General features: G+C 33.4%; 1 long non-coding RNA gene across 1 annotated transcript; it reads right to left on the bottom strand.

Moving 5' to 3' along the window:
- Positions 1 to 1,624: 1,624 nt before the first annotated feature.
- LOC106116273 (uncharacterized) lies at positions 1,625 to 3,238 on the bottom strand. The gene is made up of 3 exons (XR_001227798.1): positions 3,137 to 3,238; positions 2,483 to 2,593; positions 1,625 to 1,768 (listed from the first exon to the last, which is right to left on the bottom strand). It is a non-coding gene; the product is annotated as an uncharacterized LOC106116273 (long non-coding RNA).
- Positions 3,239 to 9,184: the final 5,946 nt, after the last annotated feature.

Genomic DNA, 9,184 nt, shown 5'->3' with positions numbered 1-9,184 from the left:
AAACAAAAAGAGGTTTTAATTATCTGTAGCATGGATTTGGAATATCCATTCCAAAACTCGTTTCCTGAAACTTTTTATTAAATTATACAGCATTCAACTTTTTGATTTGTGTATTTCATACAAACATAATTTTAAAAACAAAACATTTTACAGGCTTAGAACTCTTCTTCCTCTCATTCTTCGTTTACTTTCTCTTCTTTACTCTTCTCTTTCTTCTTTCCCTGCTAGAAGTTCAATCCATGTAATTTCTATTTAATTTTCTAAATTGCTTTCGTGTACATTGGCTATTGCTTGTTCATCGTATTATTCTTTATCAGTTTTGCATGGTTCCTTGCATTTTTTTTGTGATTTTTTGCATTTCTTTTTGCACGGCGGTGAACATTTATCCTTTGGTTTGGTACAACATTTTTCTGGATCAACAATCGCGTCCATACAACAATCAAATAAAGGTATACAAGATACAAAAGGACTGACAAGAACAGGCAAAAGAAAGCAACACATGAGAATACTTAGATATCACGATAATATAAAAATATTGACTTCATGCATTAAATCTTGGTTCAGATTTCTCACGGTCTTCAGGATTATAAGAAGAGAATAGAAGTAAACAAGGTATAGGTAAGGGTACGCAGAATATCCAAGGACATATAAATAATAACGGACACCAAGAGAAAAATCCACTTGTAAGAAAGACACACATTGATTTAGATTGAATAATACAGATTATTTAAAACTTAATACATGACAAAATATATTAAAATTGACAAATTGTCATGATTAAAAATGACTTAAAAATCTTGCGTTATTTATGAATCATAGTCTATAAAGCATAGATGAATTATTTCTAAAAAGTTTACATTAAACTTATATAAAATGGCTAAACACTCACGTATATTCATCCGGTGACGGCACCGGCTAGTTTCGAGCCCATCGGGGGCCCTTCAACTAGTCGGTAACTAGTCGGTGCCGCCACCGAACGAATATATGTGAGTGTTTACCCGTTTTTATATATAATAAGTTTATTATAATGTCTCACGAAATTTTGAATAATTTAAATTAAACTGATATAAAAACGGCATAACACTCACGTATATTCGTCGTCGTGAGCGACGGGCCGCGTCCGCGAAATAATACCAGTACCACCCATCCTGAAAAAAGGCCCCCGATGGGCACAAAACTAGTCGGTGCCGCCACCGGACGAATATACGTGAGTGTTTAGACGTTTTTATATCATTCTTAGGGATTGTACACTTTTTACAGTAGACTCAGCAACAACATTTGTTGGTCTTCTGTATGGTCGTAGGGTGCGTACGGGATAAAAAATTAAGGGAAGGAAAGGGAGTGTATTTAACGGAAAAGTAGACGCAAAAGAAGGTGGAACTTGTTCTTTCTGTGCGTAGAAGCGGTCGCTCCGCTATTACGACGAATTACTAGTTAACATAACCACAAAATAAATTGAAGTTACTATAATACTTTCTTAGTAAAGTGTGTCACAAAACTGGTAATTTTGTCGGAACGTAGAGAGCTCTCTTCCTTCGCTTTGTTAGTACCAGAATGTAGAATCGTATTTTTAAACAATCCATTTTCTTTGTTAATCCATTGATTTATAATAAAAATACTGACACAAATGTAAAGAATTTTATTATGCATATCGTATAACTAATTGTCAATTAGTAAGATTCTCGATTTTTGTTGATCTGTTGTGCAGACGGGTGCAAGTTTTCCTCGCTGTCGTAGTTAACGATAAAGCATTGGCACCATTTAATACCTTAAATAGAAGGAAATAGGGTTTAAAATGCTTTGGAAGTTTAATAAGGACAAATCTAAAGGTATATTAATGGTTGACAAGCTGATAGGAGAGTTCAATTTCGCTGTACACCTGCGTTTCTTTTACATTCTGTTTCAAATTCATTGTTAGCAAATACTTTTGTTTGCTTTTAAAATATGTTCAATTTTCTAGTAGTCAAAGCACTTGTGTAGAATGAAATTGTTGAACAATGTCAAGATTTTCTTTAGTTAGCAAACAGTCTGACATGTTTTACCAATTTTTGTCAATACCTCGTTGATAAAGTTCGATTGTTTTTAAATATTTCTTTACTTCCATTAAGCAATTTGAAGCATTCTGTTCATAGGTGTATTTTATATTTTAAGTATTTAAATTCAAGGGACCGAAATAATAATTTTTGGTAATTTCGTAGACGACCTCTATAAAGACGAATTCAAGTTTGTTCCTTATAGGGCACGGCAGCGTTGTGGAACAGTCTGTCTTCTGTTGCATTTCCAAACCAGAGCGACTAAGGTTCTTTTGAACAAGCGTACATATCTTTTTCTCAAAAGCCTGCCATATCATCAGTTCCTCTGGTGTTGATGTCCATGGGCGTCGTTGATCACCTCGGTGTTCTCACGACTCGTTTGCTCCCTTTTCTTATAGAATAAGGTAAATTGCGAATATGGTTAAATTAAAAATTGATCTCCTGGTTACCTTTAATGCAGAAAGGCAGACAAGCAAGACAAGGACTGAAGAGAGAAGGATAGCAGCACAACTGAGGTACACAGATGCAAAAACACATATGATACTAGATCATATCTACATCTGGAAGATAAAAAGACAATTAAACTTCCAGCAGTTCTGGAGATAGCAGTAGGATTAGTCGCAAGGTTCGTCCGCTCGCCTGCACCACGCAGAAGACGCGCTAAAATGCGAAGTATAGTAGCGTCTCGTTTGTTAGTATGTATGCCAATTCTAGTCTGCTTACCCTTCTCTAATAAGAGAAGAATGGTTATATCAGCTCACCATACATCCCCATTGAGGGGATCGGAGACCGTGGGTGAGTGCAGGTTGATTCACATATCTTTGAATTTCTTCCCAAATATGTGCAGGTAGCATAACGGATAAATGTGTATAATGTAAATGGAAACACATATTGGTATATAGCGGGATTTGAACATGGGACCTGCAGATTACATGTCAAGTGCTAACCTCTTGAGCTACCGACGCTCTAAATGAAAGAAGGAAGGTAAAAGGAAGTATGTGGTTTTGTCGGGGGAAATGATTCTTGCTGCAGTTTTGGAGTTACGTGCAAACTTATGCATTTATGTTAGTAAATTTTATTTAAATAATATGATATATACTTACTGTTGATTTAACATAGTAAAGGAAATAAAATTATTAATTAGTAATTGTAAATTTCGTTCATAGTGACAAATGTCATATGTCAAAGTCTAAATGTATTTATGGTCTGAAATGAGAAGAATTAAAGATAATAAGAGATAGATAAAGAGTATCTTAGGGTTTCAGTCAATCGGATTTATTTTTTTATTGATTTTTTTTGTTTTTAAAAAGAGAGATCAATATGGAGGTCGACAAATGTTGCAGATACCCTACCATACGTAAGTTGGATAAGGACAGGGAAAAGACTAATATTTACCCTGTTGTTTTACGGTAATTTATATAATTTCCTTTACTAATATACTCTTTTTAATATATTTCTGTTCGTATTAATGATTTTTTTTATTTTTTTCTTGCAAATGAATTCGTTTTCGCATCTGAAGTAGCTCTAGCAGTTTACTTAGTGCTTCAGTTTCAGAGCTCTGACGATGCTGATATTTATTTAACTTTTTTAATTTTTAAAATACTTAAATATTTAAATTTCGGTAGACTCTAGTACTTTATAAGTATGAAAGACTAGCTGTCGCCCGCGACTTCGTCGGCGCGGAATTAGAATAAAAACATTGGTTGCAGAGTAATGTTATATAGCCTGAAGCCTTCCTTTATAAATAGACTATCCAAGAAAAAAAGAATTTTCCAAATTGGACCAGTAGTTCCTGAGATTAGCGCGTTCAAACAAACAAACTCTTCCGCTTTCTGATATTTGTATAGATCTGTAAAACGCATTGCATTTGAATAAAATAAGTGAGAGATTAAATTGCGTACGGAGGCCTAATTTCTCCCATTTCCCTTCCTACCCTGTTATTATAAGAAAAAGATGAGAAGGGGAAGTGGATTTGATGGAGGAGTGTTTTTTGGTGATACGCGCGCTTCTTGAAGGACTCTAAAGTCCCTTGATCACTAAGATGTACGCTTAGGAAGGGGAAATATTCCCTGTCGGTGCGTCAATTCCTCCGTCGATTGAAGGTAGGTAATGCATCTGCAATTGTAGATGTCTGGGGGCAGCAATCGCTTCTCTAATTCGGCGAATACAGGTAGCCGCTTGTTCGTTTGCCACCTTATAATATAAAAAAGGAAATTATTAATAAGCCTTTTCAGGGATTACCCGAAACGGACCTTTTGGACATACAGACAGGCAGACAAAACTTGGTTTTTCGTTTGGCAAATATCATGTATACGAAATGTGAGTTTTCTTTTCTATATTACTAATATTATAAATGCGAATGTTTAGAATAGGATAGATCTCTGGATCAATCTTTGATGAATTTTGGCACACATGTAGAACATAGTCTGGAAGAACACGGACTACATTTGAGTTTTTTTTTAATCCTACGCAGAGGAGTCGCGTGCCTTTTATTTATATGTATAGCTAAATTTGGAACCATATTAATATAATCACGTGAACACTGACAATGTAAACACGTAGTCGCATTTTTAAATGATATTAAATTCTTTTCTTTTGCCTCGCCTCGGAAGAATGTAATTTAAATTTTTCTCGTAACGTACTAACATTGTAGACAGTATTAAATTATAAAACAGGGTCATATGATAACGTTTGTTGCTGTTTATTTTAGTATACTAGAAATGTATATACACTACAGTGGGTTTACACTGCCGAAACACAAACATTTTGTACAGTTTTAAGCGTCAATAGCCTAATGGTTAAGGGTAAGGGATTTCCGATCACGAGGTCGGGGATTCGAATACCGCCATTCGACTTATTATAGATCGATTAGTTAGAATATTAGAAAATTTCCAAAATCAAAATCTGCTAATATTTTTATATAAAAAAAAGTTTTCGTTCGTTTTGAAAAATATCCTGCAATATTCTTTCCAGTTTAAAACTATACTAGTTGTCGCCAGCGACTCCGTCCGCGCGACATTAGTAATTAGAAGCCTATGTGTTCTTCCAGACTATGTTTTTACATCGATGACGAGAGCGAGATCCATGCAGCTGTTCTGGAGATACCTTCTAGCAAACATCCATCCATCTAAACATTCGCATTTATAATTATTAATTGACTTTAATAATCAGTTGATAAAAAACAAAATGACTAACCTTGGGTTTCTGAATCCAAAATCTCCGTGTAAAACATATCTTTGACAAAACAGAGATGCTTTAAACGAGGAATTTGTACTCAGAAACCCACGGTAAATCATTACCTTATTCTGCTTACATGTTTTAGACGTCAAAAGAAATGTAATATAAGAACTTATATGGTTTTTTTAAGATATAGGAAACTTTCAATCTATAAGCTTTAGAAATATCTATTCTTGCAGCTTCAGAGCTTAAAGCTATGCAGGAAACTCGTCATAATTAAACCGGATTTAACGCGGCTTACGTTGCATTTCACAAGTAGATAACTTGACGCTAAGTTGCGCTAACTTTAATAACTTTCGATAACAATAAATATTATTTAATTATTCATTTATTAATTACTTTAACTCGTATAATAATAATGTAACTAATATTATAAAATGCGAACTGTTATACGGAGTAGTGAATTTGGGTTTTTAAAAAAAAGAAACCCTTTAAGTTAACATTTAATTATAGAGATTTAGCAAGGTTTTGTTTCACAAATGATAATATTGATTTAGTAAGAACACAGTAATGATTTAGTAAAGGAAAAGCAACCTTCCCTTCCGAAGGCTGGAGTGAGACTAACTGCCAGTATTAATTATAATTATGATGAGCTTAATCTAATGTCTACTCATCAAGATTTTGTGTATAGGTAGCATAAAGGTTAGTAGAAGGAGTATATATAACAGAACATTTGGATGGGTGGACGTTTGTTAGAAGGTATCTCCAGAACAGCTGCATGGATCTCGCTCTCGTCATACATGTATAAACATAGTCTGGAAGAACACATAGTCTTCTAATTAAGTTTATCTAATGACGGAGTCGCTGGCGACAGCTAGTATAGTTTTAAACTAGAAAGAATGTTGCAGGATACATTTTAAAATTAACGAAAATCTTTTTTTTTTATAAAAATAGCAGATTTTTTTCGAACGTTTGTATGGGTGGATGTTTGTTAGAAAGTATCTCCAAACTTTATATCCATGCATCCAAACTTGCATTTATAAGTAAGAAGATGGCACGTAAGAAAGCGGACGAATGGGAAAGGGCTATATTACGACATGTGCATGACATTATTTGTTAACTAGCTTTCGTTCCCATCTCGTTAGTCTATGTGATCTTCCAGACTATGTTCTACATCTATGTCAAATGTAATTAAGATCCATTGACCTGTTCCGAAGATAACTTCAAAGAAATATTAATCCATCTAAACATTCGCACTTATATTATTAGTAAGGTTACATTACACAACACGTTTAGTGAGCTGATATATATATATCAGCTCACTAAACGTCCCCACCGAGGGGCTCGGAGCCTACCCTAAGTTACGGGTGATTAGGCCATAGTCAACCACGCTGGCCAAGTGCGGGTTGGTTGAATTCACACATATCTTTGCATTTCTTCTCAGATATGTGCAGGTTGCATCACGATGTTTTCCTTCACCGTAATGTCGGATAAATGTACATATGTAAATCGGAAATCGAAAAACACATTGGTACATGGCGGGATTCGAACCCAGGACCTGCAGATTGCAAGTCAACTGCTTGACCACTGAGCCACCGACGCTCCTTACATTACGATACATATCATTAATTAATCCTAATTAATTCAATATTTGAAATATCATTAATTATTTTAATTATTGTACTATTTGTCTAATCACTTTAATGTAAAAGATATATAAGTCTACTAAAATCTAAGAAAATACAGTTGTGAAGGTTAGTATGAAATATGTATACTTTAGCGGTAAAAGAAAAATAAAAGATTTAATCCACAATCGGCCGGATTTCGTATTGTTTGCGAGGCAGGTTCTCAACATTAAAATTTTATATAAGACTCGCTTGAGATGTTCAAATCATAAGATTTTTAAAATAAACACAAATGTAAGACGAAATTCTTTAGCTGAATAGAAATGTATACAGAAATTATATTTATAATCCTGAAATTATAACAGATATTATATAAACAAAAGAAATAGTTCGAAATAAAGGTCGAAATTATAACTAATTGAATAAATAAAAATTAGTGTGGATTTTCACTGCCTAATCTCCAGCACAAAAACATGTAATTCTCCTTAAATATATATAACTAGCTGACGCCCGCGACTCCGTCCGCGTGTATATAAAAGAACTTAATTAGTGTAGCCCACCCATCCATCCATCCACATCACATCCATCTAAATATTCGCATTTATAATATTAGTAAGTTAAATAAAAAGCAGCTCGTCAGGGCATAAATTCGAAAAATAGTTGATTATGGCGTTAACTTAGGGTAGGCTCCGAACCCCTCGGTGGGGACGTATAGAGCTGATGATGATATGTTAATTACATTAATTAAATTAATTCAATCAAATATTTAATTCAATTAATTAATAATCAAATTAGTTATTTGATTGAATTGAATTAATTAAATTAATTACATCAAACAAATTAATTATATTTCATTAATTATAATCATGTTTATTGCATTGTAATTATGGTTGAATCGTAAAATAATGCCCACATCTTGTACTCACAAAACAATACACTTACTTACGTAAGTAAACATCACAAATAATGTTTTCGTGCACAAAAACATGCATAAAATCGCGGAAGTTCTTTCCAAAGAAGAGCAATGTCTGACAGGTCAACTTATTCTGGTCACTGGAAGTTCGCCGCCAAAATGATACTCTTTGCAAAATAAATCGAAGTATCCTTTTTATTTGTTTAAGGAAAATGCTACTAGAGACAAAATAAATTCAGATATAATACTAATAAGCAAATTTAATTTCCCCGTCACTTGAGATGTTTTCATCGAGTTTGAAAGCGTATTGTCGCATTTCTCGCTTCGCAAATTGTTTAAACTCCAAGCAAACTCCAACATAAACTTCAACATAAATTAACATCAACAACAAACTTTTAAGCAGATAAATTAAAATGTGAGGGTGTTTTATTTTAATAAAATTTGAATTTATTTAAATGTCACTTAAATAAAAAAAAAATTACTGGCCAGTCTTTGCAGACAATAATGGTATTGTTTAGGTCATTATAATCGAGATGTCATTTTAACTCCTACTTTGGTTAATTTCTGAGTTTAATTTATAAGGATAAATCAAAGGGCAAATAGTATTCGCATGTGGAATCTTATTTTTAAATTAATTGCAATGACATAATACTTAATTTATAAGTAACTAGCAAAACCTGCAAGTCGGAACAGAACAGAAGAGAAGAGTAGAACTTAATTTTTAACCTATGTGTTCTTCCAGACTACTTTCTACATCTATGTCAAGTTACAGCGAGATCCATTCATCTGTTCTGAAGATATTATTTAACAAACATCCATCCATCTAAACATTCGCATTTATACATAGGATTAGTCAAAAGTGAATTTAAAATTGATTTTTGAATATAAACTAAAAGAAAGTAATTATCTTTTAAAAATAAAATAGTGCTTTAAATATATTCGGGAATAATTATTCCCGAATATATTTAAAGCGCTATTTTGCCTTTCAGTTTTCGAAAACATAGGAAGTTCCTTGTCGCACCGTAAGCAAGGCGCAAACTTTTTACAACTCTATTCAACACAAACTTTGTAGACTTTAGTAATTTTACGCTCAGCAGTATGAGACACTCCCTGTTGTGATAAATTGAGAAATAATTAATTGTAATTGTATTTAAATGTCTTAATAATATGATGTCTTAATACGTCCCCATTGAGGGACTCGGAGCCTACCCTGAGTTAGGTGACTCAGAAATTAGGAAAACAGTCTTTAGTTTTTGTTAGTCTTTAGTTTTACTTAGTCTTTAGTTTTAGTTAGTTAAGTTTACATTGCGTTGTGGAATGAACAGTGGTCGTGTAATCACATGTGTTGTAAGATGAGTGTGTATTGCGGAGACCTAATGCTACTTCTCGTTTCCATTCTTTTCTAATATGGAAGTGATGGAAAGAGAAAGTGGACT

Source organism: Papilio xuthus, unplaced genomic scaffold (assembly GCF_000836235.2).
Source record: "Papilio xuthus unplaced genomic scaffold, Pxut_1.1 DF827756.1, whole genome shotgun sequence".
In the NCBI taxonomy this organism is placed as follows: domain Eukaryota; kingdom Metazoa; phylum Arthropoda; class Insecta; order Lepidoptera; family Papilionidae; genus Papilio; species Papilio xuthus.
The sequence above is the reverse complement of the archived record's forward strand: the minus strand, read 5'-3'. Positions and strand labels throughout refer to the sequence as shown.